Genomic DNA, 24,274 nt, shown 5'->3' on the forward strand with positions numbered 1-24,274 from the left:
TTCCATAGAGAGAGAATGAGCTCCCCAGCACTAGAGGTACTCAACCCAATAAGGTCACATTCTAAGGTCCTGGGGGTTAAGACGTCAACATATGAATTTGGGGGGAGACACAAATCAACCTGTAACACTGAGCTGCCTCAAACTAAAAGCTCACACAGTGTTGGATAGATGTTGCCGTGTTTCCCTCAAAACTGTAAAATCTTCCTATCTTCTCCTGTGAATTTTCTGTGGCACCCTGGGGTGCCCCAGTGCACAGTTTGGGAACCACAGGGCTACAGGCCTGTTTTCTTTGAGCTGAGCAACCTTTTTATGCAAGAAGTTAACACCCACATGAGTCGACATAAAAATAACGTCTAATGGGAGTTTGTTAATACCTTGCCTCCTGGCCCCTAAGGTAGGACATCTCTGGAGCATGTTCTATAGTCCCCCAGAGGTCCCCTTCAGGACTGCCTTGGGGCAGCCCCATTGCCTGTAGCAGCTGCCTGCTCACCAAGCGCCCAGCATTAGCTTCTTCCCTTTCCCTGTTTCACTTTCCCACTCCCCTTCTGGTACTGCCTGGATGGCCTCCCAAATATATCCAAATTCTTGTTCCAAGGTCTGCTTCTGGGGAGCCCAAGCTAGGTCAATGCTGACGGGAATAACCAGGAGGTCAGACTAAGTCAGCTCTGGAAATCTTCCCTCGTCCTCACCTCGTGACCTGGACTTGCTACCTTCTTGGGTCCCCTTGCCCCATAATCACCTCCTTACCTCTGCTCTCATGGATACATCTCTAGGAGTTTCTGGATATGCTCCGCATCCCTTAAACACGCAGAGGCCAATGTGTTTTCAGATATGCAAATATATCCCCCAACAGTGAAATATTTGACAACTCAGATATGAAGTGACTGTTTAAATCTTAATTCCTGGTTGATTTATGCAAAATAGGAACTGAAAGACGTGAAGCGATGGGTGTCCTCTCCTCCCAATTCACCAAAAAGAAAGGCATCTGAAGGGATTAAAAACAGATGTATCGGGCTTCCCTGGTGGCGCAGTGGTTGAGAGTCCGCCTGCCGATGCAGGGGACGTGCGTTCGTGCCCCGGTCTGGGAAGATCCCACATGCCGCAGAGCGGCTGGGCCCGTAAGCCATGGCCGCTGAGCCTGCGCGTCCGGAGCCTGTGCTCCGCAACAGGAGACGCCACAACAGGAGAGGCCCACGTACAGCAACAAAAAAAAAAAAAAAAAAAAAAACAGATGTATCAAGTAGAAGAAAAATTTTGGAATATGTCGGACGCCAGCTGGGGTAGCCGAAGTAAAATCTCCAAATCTGCTAAACACTTGAATTTCAGTCAGTACTACATACGTCTGGCATTAAAAACCTATTCAAAAAGTCATCATTTTCTGAACATCTTTAATATACTTGTCTGTGTTGCATCTAGCACCCAGAGGACTCCTTCTGGGTATTTTTACTGAAATGTCAGCACTGGATTTACAAATTACGGGGCCCAGGGCAAAAGTAAAACTTGGGGGCTTCCCTGGTGGCGCAGTGGTTGAGAGTCCGCCTGCCGATGCAGGGGACACGGGTTCGTGCCCCGGTCTGGGAAGATCCCACATGCCGCGGAGCGGCTGGGACCGTGAGCCATGGCTGCTGAGCCTGTGTGTCCGGAGCCTGTGCTCCGCAACAGGAGGGGCCACAGCAGTGAGAGGCCCGCGTACCGCAAAAAAAAAAAAAAAAAAAAAGTAAAACTTGGGGCTCCTGTGACACCTGGTAGCTGGCAATCTATTGATGAATTGCTGCCAGGATGAGATATCACTGGATAATGTGTATCTGCACTACGGCCCCGATTCCTGTACTTCATTAGGTTAAAGAAGGATGACTGCCTGCTACTTGGCCCCTTGGGGGCTCTATGGCCCCACCCCATCCCTACCCTATTCTCCAAATTACACCCCAGGGGGAGGGTAGTGAATTTGAATCTTTGTAAACAAAGAGAAGAAAATGCAATGTTAACCTCTCTTTCCTCCCCTTTCTCTTTACTTTGGTCCACCAGACCCAGCAACAGGGGATGTGGTATGGTCTGTAGGAATATTCTTTGTGAATTTCCCCCACTGGAGATCTAGGATGTGGCGGAAGCTACCTCCATAGATAAAGCTTTCCATTCCTACACTCTTCAGCACACTACCTGCTGGGCTGCAGGACAGATTGGAATAAGGGGATTATGAATCCCATTTTACCAAGATAGAAATTGAAGCTCTTGGGATCTAGCACTGTGTTAGTGGTGTAGGTTGCCTGAGAATCCAGGTTTTATGATTCTAAATTCAGCAGCCTATTTCAGCACTCTGCCATAATGGCTTCATGCTTCAAGGTGTGTGTGTGTGTGTGTGTTCGTTCACACAGCAGGACAACCTAGGTTTATCTCTGCAAGGCCTGCCAAAACAAGGGATTTCCAAGCCACCTGGAAGGTTTTAATTTCTCTAGCCTTCTGGGGGAAACCTTTCCTTTAACATCCACATAAGACATCTCCAGGGGCACGGGGAGAGGGATAAATTAGGAATTTGGGACTAGCATATACACACTACTATATACAAAATAGATAAACAACAAAGACCTACTGTATAGCATAGGGAACTATACTCAATATTTTGTAATAACCTACATGGGAAAAGAATCTGAAAAAGAATATGTATATATATATGTGTATATATATATATATATACACATATATATGAATCACTTTGCTGTACACCTGAAATTAACTTAACATTGTCCATTGACTACACTTCAATAATAATAAGAAGAAAAAAGACACCAAAAAAAAAAAAAGAAAGGACATCTCCAACACCCACCCACCCCCATCCCAGTAGGAAAACACTCCCCTGCCAGGTAGTCCCAAGATTTCCAAGTAGCTCACAACTTCCTGTTCAGCATGCACTCCATCCTGCTTCCTACCTGTATGGGTAGAATTGGGTGTCCTCCACACCCATGAGATATATTCAAGTCCTAAACCCTGGGTGCCTGTGAGTGTGACCTTATTTTGAATAAGAGTCTTTGCAAAAATAATCAAGTTACAAAGAGGTCATACTGGATTAGGGTGGGCCCTAATCCTTTCTTACAAGAAGAGTAACGTTTGGACATAGAGACAGAAGACACACAAGGAGAACTGTAATAGGGAATAACAAATGTGACTCCATATTAGATCTGTTTCTTTTACTTTAAACTTTGTATTCTATTACTCTTGCTACAAGTTAATCACTAAAGGGATGTTGCCTTAAAGTAACATAATGGCCCATCTCTGAGAACCCTGCCCCCATGCCTCAATGTAAAACTAAAATATCTTTGTTCAGCTCACAGAAAACAACCTGACCCAGCCCACCTGTGAATGGCTGCAGGGAAGAAGAAATCAACACATCCCCTCCTGAGTCTGGCAGAAACCAGGAGATACATGCAACCATTTATGGCCTTTTTACTTTACCTTCTCACCTCCCCCCTCTTTGTTCTATAAAAGAAACTAGCATCCAGAGCCTGGAAAGACGGTTCTCTAGGACATTAGTCCGCCATCTTCTCAGACCCCCCAGCTTTCCAAATAAAGTCACTATTCCTTGCCCCGACACCTCATCTCCTAACTTACTGGCCTGTTGTGCGCCGAGCAGAACAAGCTTGGACTCAGTAACAGAAGGCCAGGTGACAACAGAGGCAGAGAATGGGGTGACATGTCTACAAGCCAAGGAAGGCTGTGGACTGCCAGCAATATCCCGAGAGGCAAGGAAAGATCTTCCCCTCGAGCCTTCAGAGGGAGCATGTCTTTGCCAATGTCTTGATTTTGGACTTCTAGTTCCAGAACTGTGAGAGAATAAATTTCTGTTGTTTTAATCCACCCATTTCATGGTAATTTGTTACAGTAGCTCCAGGAAACAAACACACCACCCATTTTGCTTCAGCTTCATTTCCCTGTTGGCCCCAGTTTATTTATACCCTCAAAATGCTACTTCCCTAAACCTGCTTATAGTAGCATTTTACTAAAGGTTTCAAATGGTAGAAGAAGACTGCACAGCTCTGCAGACTCAGTGACTTACAATTAAATATTAGGCATCACTGAATTTTCAGTTAAATAAAAATAAAGTTCCCAGGTGATTCTAACACATAGGTAGGGGTAGGAACCCCTGCCATACATCCTGTTTGTAAGCTGCCTTTTCAAACATAATAAAATATAAACATCCTCCCATGTCTATAGATGTGTTTTTTAAAACATGTTTTTTTAAATGAGTGCTTGCTAAAATCGAGCTCCACACAGTGTGTGGCTGTCCAAAAGTTTGTCCAACCAATTCCTTATTCTTGGACAGGGAACAGTCTGTTCCTGTCCTGGGTGTACAATTAGGTAGTTTCATTCGAATAGGATGATGTTTTGTTGATTGCAGAGACCTGAGATCAACATTAGCTGATCATCCACACCTCATTATGAGGGCCTGGTGCCAGGACACATAACCAAGACCTCACGTAGTAGACATTTGCCACTTTTGCCTGTCCGGATTGCACACTTCCAGTGGGGAACGGTCCTGTCCTACTCTGATCACAGGATTCTTGTTAGGGTCACAGGAATGAGCTTATCACCGGTGCCTGGGCAATAATCCCACTTTCCCCTGAATACAGCCTCAGCCTCCCTGGACTCCCAGCTTTATCTCCTCCATGTAGTGACTGCCATTCTGTTTCCCTGTGCTGCACCCTGGAAACCAGTCAGCAAACCCAGGCAATTACAGGACTCACCTTGTTTTCCGTTTCCGGTCTCTCAGAGATTACTATCCTTTATTGCCTGATGTCTAACGTCTTAAAAACCCTTGTTTTATATTTATTGTCTGACTTTTTTAGTGTCTTCAGGCAGAAGGGTGCATTCGACTCCTGTAACTCCATCTTAGCCAAAAAGTATAGGACTGTATAGTGCAATAGCTGAAGTTAAGTACTCAACAGATAAACATCATATGAGACAGAAGAGAATAGAGATTATCTTTGGAGAGGGGCAGGGAATGGTGACTGGGAGTGAGACCCAGGGAGGTGCTATGCTGTTGATAATATTCTACCTGTTGATCAGGGTGGTGATTCTCTGATTATGTTCGCTTTGTGAACATTAAATGCTGTACATTATGAATTGTGTATTTTTCTGTATGTACGCTATACTTCAATAAATACGTTTATTTTAAAATACATTAAAACTTCAACAATAAAACAAATTTTCAAGTTGTGTGTTGTTTTTTTTTTTTTTGCCCGTGCCATGCAGCATGTGGGATCTTAGTTCCCTGGCCAGAGATTGAACCTGCACCCCCTACATTGGAAGCATGGAGTCTTAACCACTTGACCACCATGGAAGTCCCTTCAACACTTGTTATTGAGGGCAGATCTTAAGAGTCACACCAGCATCCAATATGCTATGGGCTTTGGAGTCAGAGCTAGTTTCAAATCCTATGTCTACATTTACTATCTATGTCACCTGGAGTCCTGTCATCACCTCTACAAACCCCAGTTTCCTCTACTCATAAGTAATGGTAATACTTATAGGGTGGCTATGAGGACCAAATGAGATATTTTATGTAAAAATATTCCAGGCACATAGTAGGTTGTAAATAAATGTTGGTTTCAACTCAAATATCGATTAATAGGGAATTGGTTAAATAAAATATGTTACATTCTTACAATGGAATATTAATCAGTTGGTTAAAAAAAATGAGGTCATGCTATATGTATTTTTATGAGATGATCCAGATGTTAGTTAGGGTCCCAGGAAGACAGAGATGACATAGTCAAAGGGGGATAACAGAGGAGAGTGTAATTAAGGGGCTACTGCCAAAGGTGTAGGCAAAGTTAGCAGAAACCAACAGGGGATTGTGCAGTAATTCCAAGCTGGCAACAGTGGGGAGCTCTTATCAACTCTAGACCTGAAGAGACAAAGGGAGGGAGCAGTTAGCAGAATGAGAAGAACCTGTAGAAGATGGCTGTCCAGCAACAGAGCTGTAGCCTTCTGAAAAGGGAAGCAGCCAACCATGGCAACCTGGCACAGAGGGAGCAGAAAGGGTAAATACCCAAAGGTCGCATTCCTCCTGCCTTCTTATCTGTCGTAGGTGCCTCCAGTCTACAGAGGGACTCCAACTGGCAAGACCCAACTAGATGCTACAGGACAAGGGGCCCACTGGTGCGATTCATGTAGGTCAGCTTCCAGAAGGACAGAGCACTGTGGGGAAGAGTGGGAAATGGATTGGGCAGAAGCTGTGCAAATAGAAAACATTCACAATCTTCAAGTTGTATTAAGTTTTGTGTTTTTTTTAAGGGGAGGAAAACGAGTATATCACATGTTAACTTTTTTTTTTTTTTTTTTTTTGAGGTACGCGGGCCTCTCACTGCCGTAGCCTCTCCCGTTGCGGAGCATAGCCTCTAGACGCGCAGGCTCAGCGGCCATGGCTCACGGGCTCAGCCGCTCCGTGGCATGTAGGGTCTTCTTGGACCGGGGCACGAACCCGTGTCCCCTGCATCGGCAGGTGGACTCTCAACCACTGCGCCACCAGGGAAGCCCTATATGTTAACTTTTTATTAGAAAGAGAGAGAGATTGGAATGATACACAAGAAATTGTACCAGTGGTCACCTTGAAGTGGGGGAACAATAGCATGTGGAGGGGATTAGGTGTGGGAGGGTGTATGAGTCAGAGCCCAGCAGGACACACATGGCAGGCACAAGGCGATATGAAGACAGTTTATTTACAAAGGGACCGTTTACACAGGTGTAGGTGTAATGGAACACAGGAGAAAGTGCAGTAACCAAGAGCTAGGATCAATGAAACTGTGGCCATTTCTAAGGGACAAGGGGAAGGAATGGTTACCAGCTCCTTGAAGGAGAGAGGTCACATTGGGAAGGCTTCCTTGAGAGGAGCAATGACCTGTAGTTGAGGGATACAAGCAGTCTGAGGCAACCTTGCAGGAAGGGTGCCCTAAACACATGCTGCTACTTTCCTCTGATCTCCTGTCAGTGCCGCCCATGGGCTCAACCCACCTAGAAGCCAGAGGGCATGAGAGCCTGTTGGTGCCATAGAAGTGGATCTGGAGGGGTAAGCAGAAGATGTCTAGCATAAAGCATAACTTACTTTACACTGGATAGGGTTTTTCACTGTTTGAATTTTTCCTACCCCATGCACAAGCATTACTTTACAAATGCACAAATAAAAGTAAATGTCAGTTCCCTTCCCCAGAGTGCACACAGAAGCAGAGAAAAGTGTAATCCCCTGAAAAGAAGAGGGAAGAACAAATGGCTTCCTATTCCAGGCAAAGCTTGGGCACAACAGTTTCTTCCTCAGGGGGCTTGGCATGCTAGACGAGGCTGCTAGATTGATCATTACCAAGATGAAGTTGAAATGTCCATATTTTTGTTTATCTGACCCCAAATGCATCTCTTCCCCCATGCTGCATTTCCCCCCTGCTTTTCTGAAAAGTGACAGCTAAGAATGTAGTTTACTACTATTGTTTCCTCTATCTCTTTCCCTCCTTCCTCTCTTACACCTCTCCCCATGTTTTCCCTATAATTTCTTTTGATAACTTATAATTTTGAACTCACAATTCATCTAACCATTTGGGAGGCAATTTTCCTGCTCCTACCTTCTTCCAGGCATCATTGTTTAGACAGTCTGGATGGGGTGGCCCACTTTTCAGTTTCCTGATAACATCTTCCTTGAAGAGACTTTCTCTGCCTTCTCTCACTGGCTTTGTCCTCTGCTGCTCTCTGCGTTCTGCTCAAGGACAGCCTCAGAAGTACACAACTGTTTCTTGTCTTGCAGTCTCCTGACTTCTGGCACTTTGGTAGAAACTGTCTTTCTTTCTCTTAGCTTCAGTGACACTTCTTTCTCAATAAAATATGCTCTTTCAAACAGGTGTTGAGGAATATGACATTTGGAATATATAATAGCTGTATTCTAACATATACCTTTATCAGACAGTAGCTAAAAGAAAAAAAGGAACTCACTGAAGTGGAAAATCCATTCAAAGGATTTGCATATCTGCCAACCCCAAGCCATCCCCACCCTGCCCTGCCCCTAACTATGTTTTCTGATTTATTGAATTTCGTTTGCAAACTTCTTTCTCCCACTGAACAATCATGGAATTAAAACAAACCTTTTTCCTCTTACCTTTACAATAACACTTGTCGGTTGTGGGAAAACTACAAAACACAAAGAATTAACCAAAAATAAAAGTGCTGCTATTATTTGGTATATTTCTTCCAGATATTCTTTTTAGAAGGGTTTTAGAAGTGTACTTACTTTTCAAAATGAAAATAGGCTTTCAGAAATTTTTGACTGTAGGAGTAACATAGGTATGTTTATAATTAGATGTTAAAAAGTATACACGTTTTATATATAGATTCATTTGTATTATATTTTAGATCCACATATAAGTGACATGTAGTATTTGTCTCGTCTATCTGACTTACTTAACTAAGTATAATATTCTCTAGGTCCCTCCATGGATAAAAAAGGAAAAAAATGAGAATTAATTTTGTTCATAAGATTAAAAAAGTATACATGTGGAAAAAAACTACCATAGTCCCCCTAGCCGGGGATTATTATTTAGTCTTTTGGTATATACAATTCCATATTTTTCCCAGCTACATCTATATCTACATCTATATCTTATTCCTTCTTTTTTGTCAAAAATCAGACCACAGGGGCTTTCCTGGTGGCGCAGTGGTTGAGAGTCCGCCTGCCGATGCAGGGGACACGGGTTCGTGTCCCGGTCCGGGAAGATCCCACATGCCGTGGAGCGGCTGGGCCTGTGAGCCATGGCCGCTGAGCCTGCGCGTCCGGAGCCTGTGCTCCGCAAAGGGAGAGGCCACAACGGTGAGAGGCCCGCGTACCGCAAAAGAAAAAAAAAAAAAAAAAAAGAGTAGCTGAACCACTTTCTGCAAGAAATAAACAAATTTGGGATGGAGAACACCGAGCCACATGTCAGAGAGGGTAGAACCTGAGTTAAAAAAACAGAGGACTTTTAGAAACAAGAATATCAAATATCGAATTTCTGTTATTTGCGCTGCTGTGCTGTAACCTCATCTACTCTCTCAAGTGTTCAGTAAGGCTTAATATTACTTGGGTCTCTTGCCACCAAGTGATAGAAATACAACTCAAATTGGATTAAGAAAAATATAAGCTAGGAGTGTTTATTCGCTTATGAAATTGAATACACCAGGCATGGCTGGATTCAGGGTCTTAAGTCATGTCACTGACGTTTGGTATCTTTTTATATCTTTTCTTTTTCTCTTGGTTCACTCTCAGGTATTGACTCCCAATAGTTTTCTCTAAAAAGACCCAGGGCTAATTCTTATTGGATGGACTGGGACCGTATGGCCATCTTTGAACCAATCATTGTGGCCAGAGGGATCGAATGCTCTGAGTGGCCACGGTTGGATCACATGCTCACCCTTGGATCCAGAGATGGTGTCACATTCACACCCTCTTGGTTTGAGTTGCGTGAGGAGTGGTTTCCAGGAAATTGGGGTCACAGTGGGAGAATCAGTGGTGGGAAGCAAACATAATATATTGAATACATGCTCACTGACACAGTGCCTCACGTGAGCAGTTTGCTTAATGGAGAGTAAGGAGCTGAATTCCGCATCTGTTTGCCCCAGTGTAGAAATGGACTCTCTGAGCAGCACATCAAGATGAGCCCTAAATAAAACTAAGAACAAAAGGAAAGTATTCCTGGTATTTCACAGAAATCTTGGGGAGGGCATGACATTTTTCTACAATTTGTACAAAGGGTATCCATACCAATCTTGTTTAGCTTTTAAATGAAAGAGGATCCCTGAGGAGATGTGGATTGCATAAATGGGAAAACTGAGGCCCAGAGAGGTTCTGAGACCTGCCCAAAGTCACACAGCTAATTTTTTTTTTTTTTTTGTGGTACGCGGGCCTCTCACTGTCGTGGCCTCTCCCGTTGCGGAGCACAGGCTCCGGACGCGCAGGCTCAGCGGCCATGGCTCACGGGCCCAGCCGCTCCGCGGCATATGGGATCCTCCCAGACCGGGGCACGAACCCGTATCCCCTGCATCGGCAGGCGGACTCTCAACCACTGCGCCACCAGGGAGGCCCCTAATTTTTTTTTTTTTGCGGTACGCGGGCCTCTTACTGTTGTGGCCTCTCCCGTTGCGGAGCACAGGCTCCGGACGTGCAGGCTCAGCGGCCATGGCTCACGGGCCCAGCCGCTCCGCAGCATGTGGGACCTTCCCGGACCGGGGCACGAACCCGTGTCCCCTGCATTAGCAGGCGGACTCTCAACCACTGCGCTACCAGGGAAGCCCCACACAGCTAATTTTTATTTGAGCCTAGACTGAGCACAGTCTCCTGCCATGGCTCAGCAATGTTGTCTCCACATGACTCAAGCAGAATTCCCTCTTATATGCTGCTTACGTCAAAACTAGAAATGTCCCAAAGCCTTGTTCCCCTGGCAGCTCTTACCCTTATGAGCCCCTCGCTTGACCTTGGGGCTGCCTGGGGGCTCTGCATGGACTTGGAAGGAAGAGCTTGTATGGGAATAGAGGAGTCAGGCTCCAACCTCTTTAGGAGACTGGGAACCCAGGTGTCTGAAAAGGAGGCTTAAGGTGCAGGGCCCGGGACTTCCCTGGAGGTCCAGTGGCTAAGACTCCACGCTCCCAATGCAGGGGGCCCGGGTTCAATCCCTGGTCAGGGAATTAGATCCCACATGCCACAACTAAAGATCCCACGAACTGCATCTAAGAGCCGGTGCAGCCAAATTAAAAACTAAAAAAAAAAAAAAAAGATGCAGGGCCGAACAAGAAAAGCAAACCAACTGGGCAGGGTCAGTGGAATAAGCAGAAATGACCAAGAGAAGATAAATGGCTAAAGAAAGGGGACAGATATTTATAGCGTACTTCCTATACCAGGTATTTTGCATATATTACTTTACTCAATCTTCACTAAATTTTTAATTTCAGGGGATGGAAGGGAAGGGGAGGGAAGGGAGTGGCTATCAGCAGGGGCCATGCTGTGAAGGGCTTTGAATTTGGCTGCATGAGAGAGTGAATGAATGAATGGAGTTTATATCTGTATTACTTTATTGCTGTAACAAAGTACCATGAACTGGGAGCTTTCAACAGCAGAAATTTCTTTTTTTTTTTTTTTTTTTTTTTTTGCGGTACGCGGGCCTCTCAGTGTTGTGGCCTCTCCCGTTGCGGAGCACAGGCTCCGGACGCGCAGGCTCAGCGGCCATGGCTCACAGGCCCAGCCACTCCGCGGCATGTGGGATCTTCCTGGACCGGGGCACGAACCCGTGTCCCCTGCATCGGCAGGCGGACTCTCAACCACTGAGCCACCAGGGAAGCCCTCAACAGCAGAAATTTCTTGTTTCACAGTTCTGGAGGCTAGAAGTCCAAGATCAAGGTATCAGCAGGGTTAATTCCTTCTGAAGCCTGTGAGAATCTGTTCCAGGCCTCTCTATCCTAGCATCTGGTGGTTTTGGGGCAATCCTTAATGTTCCCTGGCTTGTAAATGTATAACCCTGACCTCTGTCTTTATCTTCTCACGGCATTCTCTCCATGTGCATGTCTATGTCTGTGCCCCAAATTCACCTTTTTATAAGGATACAATTACATTGGATTAGGGCCCACCCAGTATGACCTCATCTTTAATTACATCTGCTACGACCCTGTTTTCAAATGAGGTCACATTCTGAGATACTGGCGGGTTAAGATTTCAGCATCTGAATTTTGTAGCGGGGCAGGGGGACACAGTTCAACCCATAACAATGGCTAAGTGGAATCTTGAGAAAAGCTGAATTTAGCAAATTTAAACAGATTACTTTAGGGCCTCTATGGTGATTTCACAGCCTCACGGAAAAATCTCTCATACTCCTCCCATTGAGACGTGGGGCCTCTGTTCTCTCCCCTGGAATCTGAGACAGAGTATGGTGGAAATGCTATGTGACTTCCGAGGGTGGATCATAAAAGGCCATGCCACTTCCACCTCGTTTGCTGGAATACTGGGCTGTACCTAAGAAGTTTGAATACCCTGAGGCCAGCCCTCTGAGAAGCACGTGGATATTCACTGGCCAGCAGTCCCAGCTGAGCCCAGTCTAAAAGTTATCCTGTTGAGATGCCAGACAGGTAAGTGAAAAAGCTATCTGGGAACTGCACACTCCAGCCCCAGCTGTTCTAGTCCCAGCTGGTAGAGGCTTCTGAGGTAAAGTCCCAGCCCTCGTGGAAGAAGGACAGGTAGCTCTGGCTGTGCCCTGTCTGGATTCTGAGCCATAGAATCAGTGAACGTAAAAAATGTTTCTTGCTTTAAGCCACTAAGTTTAGGCTGTGTATTATCAGCATCCTCCAGAGAAACAAAACCAATTCCACCTCTATCTCCATCTCTCAAGTCCAAAGGCAGCTGTAGGCAGAACTCCCTCTTTCTCAGGGGACATCAGTCTTTTCTTCTCTTGAGGCCTTCAACTGATTAGATGAGGCCCGCCCACATTATAGAGGGTAATCTGCTTCACTGAAAGTCTACCGATATAAACATTAATCTCATCTAAAAAAATACCTTCACAGCATCACCTAGACTAGTGTTTGACCGAATATCTGGGTACCATGGTCTAGCCAAGTTGACACATAAATTAACTATCACATACTGGTTTGTTACACAGCAGTAGCTAACCAGAACAGCCCCTCGCAGCCTCTCAGCCTGCTGCTGCACTGTGTGACTTTCCAAGTGGGTGATAATAAGTTCCATTTTCCAATTTTATTTGGTCAAATTTCCTGCCCTCCTTCCCTCTCCCTCCCCCTTTTAAACAGAGATCTTTCGGGTATGTTGTTCTGCAGATCACATGTTAAGAATCTTGAGTGTAGCAGTTAAGAGTCCCTGATTTGGAGTCTGACAGAATTAGATTCAGTTCTTGACTGCACTAGCTCCTAGCTGTGTGACCTTGAGTAATTGAGTAAACCTCTCTGGGTCTCAATATCGTCAACTATAAAGTAAGATAATCATACTGACCTTGGTGCTATTTTGAGGAGTGAATTAAATGGGCCATGGAAAGGGCTCAGTCCAGCACCTGAGCACACATTTTAAAAAATTCATTCATTCACGAGTAGGCCCCAGATTTTACCAGTCTGTGGTGCTGTATTTCCTTTTAAGATCTTCATTATGAGGCTCAAGCTTCCATCCCACTCAATTTCTAGAAGATTCTCCCCCTCCCACTTTCCCTTTCTTCCTTTCTTTCTTTCTGTGTGTGTGTGTGTGTGTGTGTGTGTGTGTGTGTGTTCTCCTCCTCTTTTTCTTTTCCTTTGTAAAGCCAGGCTTCCCCCACTGGGGAGCGCATGCATATTTCACATATTCATCTTGCTTGTCCCTGCGGCCAGCCGCGGTTCTCTGGACCACTGCTTCACATTTCCCACGAGGCGCTGCTCCTTCTGCTTTAGCTCCCCTCCTTCAGCCTCCAGCTGCCGCTCTGCCCTGCGCACCTCCCCTCAAGCACGGGACAGACCTTGCTGCCCATGGTGGCAGCAAAGAACAGGCTGCAACTTTTATGCTGACTTGACTGAGTGTTCCAGGGCGGTGGGAGGGGAGGGGAAGTGGTCAGCTTCTAACTGCGACTGGAGGGAACGTGCTCAGAGACCAGAGACCCAACTCCCTGGACGCTTACGGACTCCACCCCCCACGCTGTGTCAGTGCACCCGGTGCTCAGGGCACTGCCTGCCTTGGGGTTCACACCTACCGCCCAGCTTAAGACCCACCTCTCCGCATCCTCATTGTCTGACCTCATTCCAGGGTGATGGACAGTGAGAATTTCCACTGCCTTTAGGAAAAATCTGGCCTGAATCATCAGGGAGATGATGTATGCCCTGTGGTTCTCTGTATTAGTCAGAGTCCTCCAGAGAAACAGAATCTATAGGATATAGACAGTTGACCCTTGAACAACATGGGTTTGAGCTGCACGGGTCCGCTTATATGCAGATTGTTTTCAGTAAGTACATACAGTACTACATAATCAGTGGTTGATTGAATCTGCAGACGTGGAACCATGGATACAGAGGGCTGACTACGGGACTTGAGCATCTACATATTTTGGTATCCACGGCGGGTCCTGGAACCAATCCCCTGTGGATACTGAGGGATGACTGTATGTGTATATACATGTATATATACATGCAGAGATTTATTATAAAGAATTGGTTCACGTGATATGGAGGCTGAGGAGAACATACCCAGAAGAGCCAGCCCGAAGGCCTCAGGTCCAGAAGAGCCAATGCTCTAAGTTCCAGTCTGAGTCCAAGTCTGAAGGCAGAAGACTGATGTCCCAGCTCCAAGAGAGTCAGGGAGAGACAGAGAGAGGGATAAAGAGAGTCCTTCTTTCTACTCAGCCTTTTCTACTCTTGAGGCCTCCAACAGACAGGATGAGGCCCACCCACACTGGGGAGGCTGATCCTCTGGACTCACTGATTCAAATGTTACTCTCATCCGGAAACACTCTCACAGCCACACCCAGAAATAACGTTTCCCTGAGTACCTGGGCACCCCACGGCCCAGCCAAGTTGACACAAACGATTCACCATCACACTCCATACATCCGGGCCCAGCTGCCGGTCGTTGGCACACCCTGAGTTTGCAGGGCACCCACGGCCAGGCCAGTCCTCTGCCATGCCTCCCCTCCAAGCGAGGGCAAGTGAGGTCTTAGCATCTTCCACCCTCCATGCACGTCTTTACATGTTGACATGCCGCACCTCATCACCTACAAACAGCTGCTCAAACAAGAACTCACACAAACTCCCCAGAACCTGCACTAATTTAAAGGCTTAGAACGTCTAAATCCATAGAAAGAAGGAACAAGTTGCCAGGGAGAAAGCCGATTCATTTAACTCCCATGGAAAGAGAAGAGGCATTGGAATTAGTTGAACATGGATTCAAAGGCAAGCCTTGCCCACACCTGTGCAGTTTCTGCTCCTATGAAATGGGGACGGTCCCAGTTCCTGCTTTAGAGAGCGGTTGTGAAGATGGCATGACAAACACTTAAAGAGGTGCCTGGCACGTAGGACATCCTCTGATGGCTGCTGCTGTTATTACTATTTGTACTACTTTTAACATTACCAGATTAAAAGTAAAAGTATTACCAGAGATTTCGATGCCTTAAGATCAACAAGGGGCTTCCCTGGTGGTGCAGTGGTTGAGAATCTGCCTGCCAACGCGGGGGACCCGGGTTCGAGCCCTGGTCGGGGAGGATCCCACATGCCACGGAGCAAATGGGCCTGTGAGCCACAACTACTGAGCCCGCGTGTCTGGAGCCTGTGCTCCGCAATGGGAGAGGCCGCGACAGTGAGAGGCCCGCGCACCGCGATGAAGAGTGGCCCCCACTCGCTGCAACTGGAGAAAGCCCTAGCACAGCAACGAAGACCCAACACAGCCAAAAATAAATACATTAAAAAAAAAAAATCAACAGGGCCACAATATTCTTGACCGGAAGTCGGCGGGGGAGGGGGCCACTTATCCCTGTGATACAGTTTGGAGTTGAACTGGAAATATTCTGAAGTCTGTTCTAGCAGCCTTTTGTTTTAAGGGAAGAAGCCTGGGTTTGGGGTTTTGACAGGTGACACAGGTTTGAACCACAGCTTTGACTCATTAGCCATGTCACCTTGACCAGGTGATGAATCCTTCCAAAACCTCTGTTTTCACATCTGTAAAGTGGGGATACTGATATGGGTTGAGGACAGGAATGGCAACAATGTAGAACTACGGAGCAGGGAGATTGTTCCACTGTAGGTCCTCAGAATCTGGGAGCTTTTTAATATTGTCATTGTACCTTTTTTTCCTAGACACAATTCAACAACCCATAACGGACACTAAAGTGACCACTTTCAAGATGCCCCAGGAAGACCGTGGTGTGCTCTGCAATCCTAACCCCAGAGGAGTACTCTGATGGATATCCATTGTTTTTATCGGCCCAGCACCCATCTCCCTTCTTCTGGGTACGGCACCCCAATTTTCAGGGGGAAGATGGGGAGTACTCACCACTCTGACACCCTCAGTCCCTATGGTTCACATAGGATTGGCCTCATGCTCCAGATACAGGCTTGGGCACGTGACCCAGGTCTAGCCAATGGGTATATTTCATCCTCCAGGGGCACAGTGACTGGTTCAGGTGACCCTGTGAGACTCTTCTAGGAGCTGATAGGTTGGGAGCTTGGGAGCAACAGGGACCATCTTTCCCATGAGAGAGACGCCAACACAGAGAAAGACAGGTGAGAGATATAGGGAGAGACTGAGCCTGATGACATGCTTAAAGCCCCCACATTGAGCTGTGCCTGAAGATTGCTTCCTTGGTCGATGTTTGAGTTCCAGGAGCCAATAGATTCCCTCTTTTGGGTTTAATGCCATTTTGATGTGAGGTTAAATGATTGGTAACCAAACACACGCTAACCAATGTAATTTCGCCCTCTCTCTGCTCCTGCTGACGTACCTGTCACTCCTGGTGGCCTGCAATAAGAACATTTCACCAGGAAAAGAGAATTTCTTTCAGTCTTCCTGTGTTGTCTCAAAAGAGCCTGGTTTACATCCCCAACAGAGATGCTTATAATCGGCCAATCAGAGCAAGGACCAGGGTGGTGTATGTGTGCCAACAAATCATTCAAGCAGGCAAAACTCTTGGGGTTTTGTAATTATGTAGAAAGGCCTAAGATTCCTGTAGGGGTCAGCAAATTAAAATTCTCCCAGGGGCTCAGGGCTTCTGAATGCGGGTTTCTGATAATCTTGTTTATGTCCTGGGGTAAATAAATCCATCTTTTGTTCTGTGTTATTCAACTCTCAGCACTGTTTGTAATTAAAGAGGTGGAGGGTGGAGAAATGAATGAGTTCTTTAATTGGCTCTGTTCTGGGTGACACGGAGTAAGACAGAAAGGGGGTGGCCTGCTCTGCCCTGGGAGCCGGTGATCAAACCTGGGGCAGCTGGTGATCAAGCAGCGAAGGGGCGGAAATCTGCCGTCATTAGCGTGACCAGTGAGCACAGGCCGCGCCTCCGCTGGTCTGTGCCAGGGTCCTCCTGAGACACGGAGAGAACCGGAGTGAGTGTGGCTGGTTTCAGAAGTCACGCCACCCCTACCCTCAGTCACGGACACCCTGGCGGCACTATTACTCAGCCCACCTTCCACTTTCCTACCGCCATGGCTCTAGGGCTGGGAGGATGACAAAATAAAGTGACAGAATCCTACTAGATGGTCAGATAAAGAGAAAGCCCACTTGGATAATGAACACAAGTAATAACAGGTGCGTTAGCTCCCATGGGTTGAGTGTTTTCTATGTGCCGGACGCTGGGTTGAGAGCAGTACACACATGCTTTCTTTTAAGGCTCTCAAGAATCCCATGTTATTGGCATCACTGTCTTCAGTTTTTGGAGGAAGACGTGGAGACACAGAGGTTAAGTGACTTGCCGGAGATCCCTTGGCTATGAATGACGAAGCGGGTGTTCACCTCCAAGTCAACCAGACGACAAAGCTACGCTTGTGTTGACTGCATTATGCCTCCCCAGTGCCTTTCTGGAACTCTGCTTTGTCCCTCTAGAGCTTTTAAACTTTTAAAAATCAAGTCGTGTACTCTCTCTGAGTCTCAGAGTCCCATCTGTAAGATGGGGGTAACAACACTTTGATGCAGCAGGGTGCGTGGATGCAGACAACAGAAACATACTTTGGTTCATTTAAGCAAAAAGGCAATGCTCAGGAAGGACATCGGGAGCTCATGGAGCTCTGGTCTCTTCTGGTCCTGGGGAGGGAGAGGGCTCCAGCTCCCACCAAGAATCTCCCCATGGGGGATTTTCCCCCAACAGGAAGGGTGTTCAGATGCTGAGTAGCTAAAATACCCTCCTGCCCTGACTTTCTAATAGGGCTGTGTGGTGATGGACATCTCAAGCACCAGACATGACATGTAGTAAATGCCCAGTGAATGGTAATTATTATTATTATTATTAATAATAACTAGAAAGAGCCAACTCAGCCTGTCTGCCCACTTGCCATACACATCCTGGGCCGCTTTTCCTGTGGGATGATTTAGATTTCCTTTATGAACAGAGACATATCCTCAAGACAGAAGGATGCTAGCATGTCTTCAGATTGGTCACTAAAGCGTGTCCTAAATTGAGAAGAAATCAAAACAGACTGCATCTAATTTCTCAGTGTTCCAAGCAAGAAATTACCTTTTTAAGGGAAACACCATGACTTTCAAACTGTTTGCAAACACAGTGTTTGTCCAGTGTCTTGTCTTGGGTTTGGCTTGGATTGCTTCTTTTTTTTTTTTTTTTTTTTTTTTTTGCGGTACGCAGGCCTCTCACTGCTGTGGCCTCTCCCGTTGAGGAGCACAGGCTCCGGACGCGCAGGCTCAGCGGCCATGGCTCACGGGCCCAGCCGCTCCGCGGCATGTGGGATCTTCCCGGACCGGGGCACGAACCCGTGTCCCCTGCATCGGCAGGCGGACTCTCAACCACTGCGCCACCAGGGAAGCCCTGGATTGCTTCTTTAGATTGTCTGCCCCCAGGGGGTTAGCTGGGTTTTCAGAGAGAAGAGACCCAAAAAATCCACTTTTCTCACTTCTTCCTTATGGTATTAGGAGACTGGTGAGCCCTACTCTTCCCACAGTTGGCTGAATGGGTTCTTATGGGGAAAACATGGGCTTTGGAGCCAGACACACCTGGATTCAAATCCCGACTCTACTGTATCCTGCTGTATAAACTTGGGCAAGTCACTTTATTTCTATGGATCTTTGTTTCTTCACCTTATAAATGAGATCACTATTATTTACTTCCTAGAGTTTGCAGTGGGCAGCAGTAACTGTTGGTTTGGCTCAGGGCGGCTGCTGGCCTATTTGATACCTTTGTCTGAATTAGGAAAAGGCATTCCTTCTTCTAGCAGATGTTTCTGGGGCCAGGGTGCATGGCTTGCTGAGCAGAGCACAGGGCAGGCTTCTGCTGGTGCCCTTGTATAGTGTGCAACCTGCGCAACTATTCACAGTGGCCCTGTTTTATCAGCCTATTCAACTTTTTAACTTGCCTTCTAGTATATCCTCAAGGATGGGAATATAACCCAATTCTGGTCAAATCATCTGACAACAGTGATTGGTCCAAGGAATGGTCATGTGACCCAAACAGTCCAATAAGAATTTTTCCCTGGGACTGATATACCCATGTTGGAAGAAAGTAGAACTTTATATTCATTGGGGAAATGGCAACCATGTTCCTCTTCATCTGGAATAGGCCTGTTTATAGTAGGAGGAAATGTGATGAACAGGCAAAGACAAAGAGAGATAAATAAAAATGAGAGATGGAGAGAGGAAGTTTCTGGAGCCAGTTTTGGAGATTGGTTCCTGTGATTCTAAGAATTCAGTTCTCTTAGTTCCATGAATCCAAATAATTCCCTTTGCATGATTTCCTTTTTGCTTAAGCTAGTGTGAGTTGGTTGTCTGACACTTGCAACTATAACTGTCCTGATAACTGGGGAGTTTCTATAAGATGTATTGTGGGGCTTCCCTGGTGGCGCAGCGGTTGAGAGTCCGCCTGCCAATGCAGGGGACACGGGTTCGTGCCCCAGTCTGGGAAGATCCCGCATACCGCGGAGCGTCTGGGCCCGTGAGCCATGGCTGCTGAGCGTGTGCGTCCGGAGCCTGTGCTCTGCAACGGGAGAGGCCACAACAGTGAGAGACCCGCGTACCACAAAAAAAAAAAAAAAAAAAAAGATGTATTGTGTATGGAAAACCCCTCACTGAGAGTGGCATTCCATAAATAAGAGCTGTTATTATTGCCGTACTGTATCACAGGGAATTCCCACCAATTTGCTTCCTTGGCATCAAAGGAGAAAGTGCTTTTTTAGGTCTGTGGTGTCAGATGTGCCATGAGCCCTTGATTTCATGCCCAAGGCAGACATCCGTAACTCATTAACAGAAAATATTAATTGATAAGGCTATGGTGGGATTTTCTGGCATTGTTCTGTTTTGTTTTTGCTTTTGTTTTTTTGTTTAGCCTGGGAATGGTCTGAGTCCTTCCCAACAGGTGCTACAGGCAGCTGCTAATCATTTGGAAATGAAAGAGGAGATGAAACCAAACATTTTGATTTTAGGCAATTTATGACAAAATCCATTACAATTCATTTTTTAATGTTAAGCCTCTAAGTTGCGGAAGCATGCTGACAGAGGTGAGAAAATGTTGCTTAAATTAATGCCAGAAAATAAGGGACTCAGAAGAGCACCAGAGAAGCCTAAATGGCTAATGAAGTTTGGCAGAAGGTTTTTGTGAGCATGTGTAGGGCAGCTGGGTCAACAGGCAAGCGAATTCCCAAAGACAGAAGAAAGGATTAGCTCAGCTCCACCACTGCATCTGGGGTAAAGCTCACTTCCTCCTGATCTTTTGGGGAGGAGGGTGGTGGTGGGGATCTTGGTGAATTTTCCAGCCAGAGGAAGGCTTTGTGGTGGAATAGAAAAAGAAGAAAATAAATATGAACAAAACACTCCAGATTTTTCTGCCCAGCACGGAGAAGTCCAAGATCTGTCACTGACTGCTGAATCTAAGGGAGCCTAAGCGGTCAAGTTCAATCAATACTAGAAAATATAAGGAGATATTCTATTTCAAATGCACCTTATGTTTTCTAATGTGTTTTCACCGTAGTGAGATGTAGAATTTTAGGTGTTTGATAAAGGTGTATTTTTCATTATATAGATCCCTAGAGAAGCACCTGCTTATGTAGAATAAACCCACAGACAAAATAACCCCCAAATAAGCCCTTCGTAACAGTTTTAAATTACTAATCACTTACTATATGCTGAGTTACTTTTTAACACATGTTATCATTAATATTTACAATGAACTCTACAAAATAACAAATTTACCTCCATTTTACAGATGAAGAAACTGAGACTCAGGTTACTGAGTAGAAGAGCAAGTTTTGTCATGCTATTTCTGCCCTCATGGGCCACGTGGCTTATATTTTTCTTTATAACAAATTACAAAAGTAATTTAAAAAGTAAGGATGCACATAAAGTTTTTTTAAAAAGTCCCCTTAATTAAGTAGTCCTTCTCATCCCATTTCCCAGAGGTAGCCTATAGTACCAATGGGGTGAGATGTCTTTCAAGATCTCAGATAATGCCACAAAATGTTATGTGTGCTTTCTAGGAAAGTCAGAAAATGCAGATAAGCGAAAAGAAAGATAAAGTGTCACAATTCAGAGCTATCTGGGGAGAATGTGCTGATGTATTTCCTTCCTGTCCTATGTGTGCATTGGTGCATGTGCATGTATGTATGTGAATGTGTGCATGTATGTGTGTATGTGAATGTGTGTGGGGGGGGTGGGGGGTGGGGGGCTGTGTTTTTAGAAGAAACATTTATTGACTTCGTGTCATGTGATCAGCCCTGTGGGGAAAAGAGAGGAATGAGACCCCAGCCCTGGTCTCTAGGTCCAATGGTCTAGAGGTAGTGAGGAGTTGCAGCCTTTCCTTCAACTTTCCAGGGACTCCTGGCCCTTGTTTTTCCCGTGGAGCAGTGAGGATGGTGTGGGAGCCCCTAAGAGGGGAGGAGAGTGGACCGTGAGCGCACTTCCTGAGTGTGAGGTCCTGTGTGACGTCCTCCCAATCACTCCATGATATAGTTCCCATTCTACAGATGAGGGGACTGAGGCTCCAGGAAGTGAAGCCGCTGACCGGAGATCACACAGCTCTTAGGTGGCAGGGCCACTGTGCTGTTCTCCCTATTCTGCAGCCCTCACCTGCTACAGCCCTTCTAGGAGTGGGTCAACCCTTGTCCACAGGGAAGTGGGGTGAGCTCATGGCTACAGGGCTGTGGGAGGGATGACGTAGTGTGGGGGGTTCGGAACACAGCCTCTAGAGTCGGGTGGATGTGGGTTTGAACCTCAGCTCTGCTATTTCTGTGAATGAGAAATGTTGCCTCCGTATCAGCAAACAAAGGATGCTGCGGCCATCAAGCCATGAGTCACTACCTCTGGGATGGAGACAAACGGGCTGCCCCGCCCACTGCCAAGCCCTCAGCCCCTGCAGCCACCCCCAGTAGTGCCCCCTGAGGGATGGGAGAGCAAAGGATTCTGGCCCCAGAGAGCTGAGGTGCATCTCAAAGGAATGATTTCAATGAGCCCAGACTTTTGCATCTTCCCATCCACAGAAAAGCGCTAAATCCATTAACCTGAGATGTCTGGTTCTCTTTAATTAACAGTAATATTTGACATTCTGACGACCTGGTCTTTGTTGCAAAAACTCCTATGCATCCTGGTTCCTCCCTTACCTCTCCAGAGCAGTCCCTCTGAGTGATCTGAGAGGCTGCCTCCCAGGCTTGAGGCCTCAGAAAGGCCGCCCGATAAAACATAATTCTCTGCATTTTTTTCAGTCAACACTTCCAAGCTATGTGTCCTTGGGCATGTGGTTTCACCTGGCTGAGCCTCAGGGAGGGTTAAGTGAGGCTGGTGCACTGAAGCTAGCCCATAACCAGCTCAGCACAAAGCAAAGTGTTACTGATCGTCATTACTGATTGCTTCTGGGAAGCCTATGATTTAGGGAGAGAGACGATTAGGTGACCCTCCTCCTGGGGCTGGGGCTCTATTTTGTCTCTCTTGGGCACAGGTTGCTGGTACCACTGTTCCAAGCACTTTGGGAAAACAAAGCTGGTCCTGGCTTTGGGCTTCTGTTGACCCCAACTCTTATCTGAAATCCTCTCTCTTCTCTGCCTACCTGAGCTAACCTGTCTAGTGACTGACAGTAAATGATTGTTGAAGACCGAATAAATGATGGGAACATGAAAGGCCTGGCAGATAGAAAGAATCAGTGGGGGAATGTTGAGGAATTTACTTCTCTGGGCCCACCTCATCGGGTTACTGGGAGGACTAAGCAGATGCTATATGTAAGGCGCCAGGCACAGCGTTACTCCCTCTCGACTATCCTTCTTCCTTCTTTGGGGACTTGCCTGGCCGAAATGCACACTTTTCCATGTGTGGTCACTTGGTTGAGTCAGGTAAGGGCAAGGTACTCTGTTCCGATGCCTCTCCCCACTCCCTGATGCTCAGGGGAGAGGATTCGGATGCCCGCACCTGGCAGCCAGCCTCTTCACCTTCCCCATCCTGCCCTGCTTCCTTTCAGCTCTGTCCCTAACCACTCTCGCCCAGGGACCTTGTGGCCTGGCCCCTCTGTTCCCCTAAAGCACTCTGCCTCCCTTTCTTGCTCCTTCTGTAGCTTCCAGAGTTCTGAAGTGGTTAAACAGCAAAACCAAAATAGGATCCGGCAGTCACACGTGATGGGGTATTTGATCAGAATTCACAAAAAGTGTCATAGTTGATCAGCTTTGCTCAACAGAGCAAATCTGATCAAATTCGGCCTGGAAATGATGCTGGCCAGCAGCCGTAATGGACTAGAGCCACTGATTTCCTCCACTGACACTGCAGGGCTGATGGGAGTGACAACGCCAATGGCCTGAGTTCACTGGTCACTCATCCATCCTCAGAGCAACGCAATGAGAGAGGAGGGTATCACTGGCTCCATTTTACAGATGGCACAACTGAGGCTCAGGTAAATGACTCAGTAGAAAACAGACTTGGAGGAAACTGGCTTGAAACAAAAGATGCAGCTCTTCTCTTTGGCATTTTGCAAGTGTGTGAAAATGGTGGGTTTGCCCTGTTGGGAACTGGGGCGCTAAATTTGATTTTAACTTTAAAGCCGACGCATCATGGAAGAATTATTTTCCCTCAGGACCAACTCGGAGCAGAATTAGAGCATAAGGAGACTGCAGAAGGGACAAGAAGGGATCTTCTTATCTGATAATGAAAAAGTATTTTCAGCTCTGACAATGTCTACAGACCGTGTAACTAAGGATTTGTACCGAAAATGGAAAGTGTCATCAGTAGATAACTGATCTGACCATTTTTGCACTGAATTCTGTAAGAGAACCAGAACTGTCTGAACATAAGTGTGATGAAATGAGAAGATGTCAATGGGAAATGATGGGGATGATGATATGGCTCTATTTTGCTGGGTGCCAGTCACTGTAATCAGCATGTTAAATACAGGTATGCTTCCTTCAAACTGGGAAGTATAGGTATTTTTAGCCCCAGGTTTCAGATGAGGAAACTCAGAGAGGGCAAGTGACCTGCCTGAGAGCACACAGCTAGTAAGTGATAGAGCTAGGATTCAAACCCTGATCTGTGTGAAGTTAAAGCCCACTCTCCTTCGATCATATCAGCCCCAGCCCTGAGCTAGGTCCCAGGGATTCAAAGATGAATTGGGATACAGTCCTGCCCTCACAGAGCTGCACGTCT

The sequence above is a fragment of the Hyperoodon ampullatus genome (assembly GCF_949752795.1).
Source record: "Hyperoodon ampullatus genome assembly, chromosome: 13".
In the NCBI taxonomy this organism is placed as follows: domain Eukaryota; kingdom Metazoa; phylum Chordata; class Mammalia; order Artiodactyla; family Ziphiidae; genus Hyperoodon; species Hyperoodon ampullatus.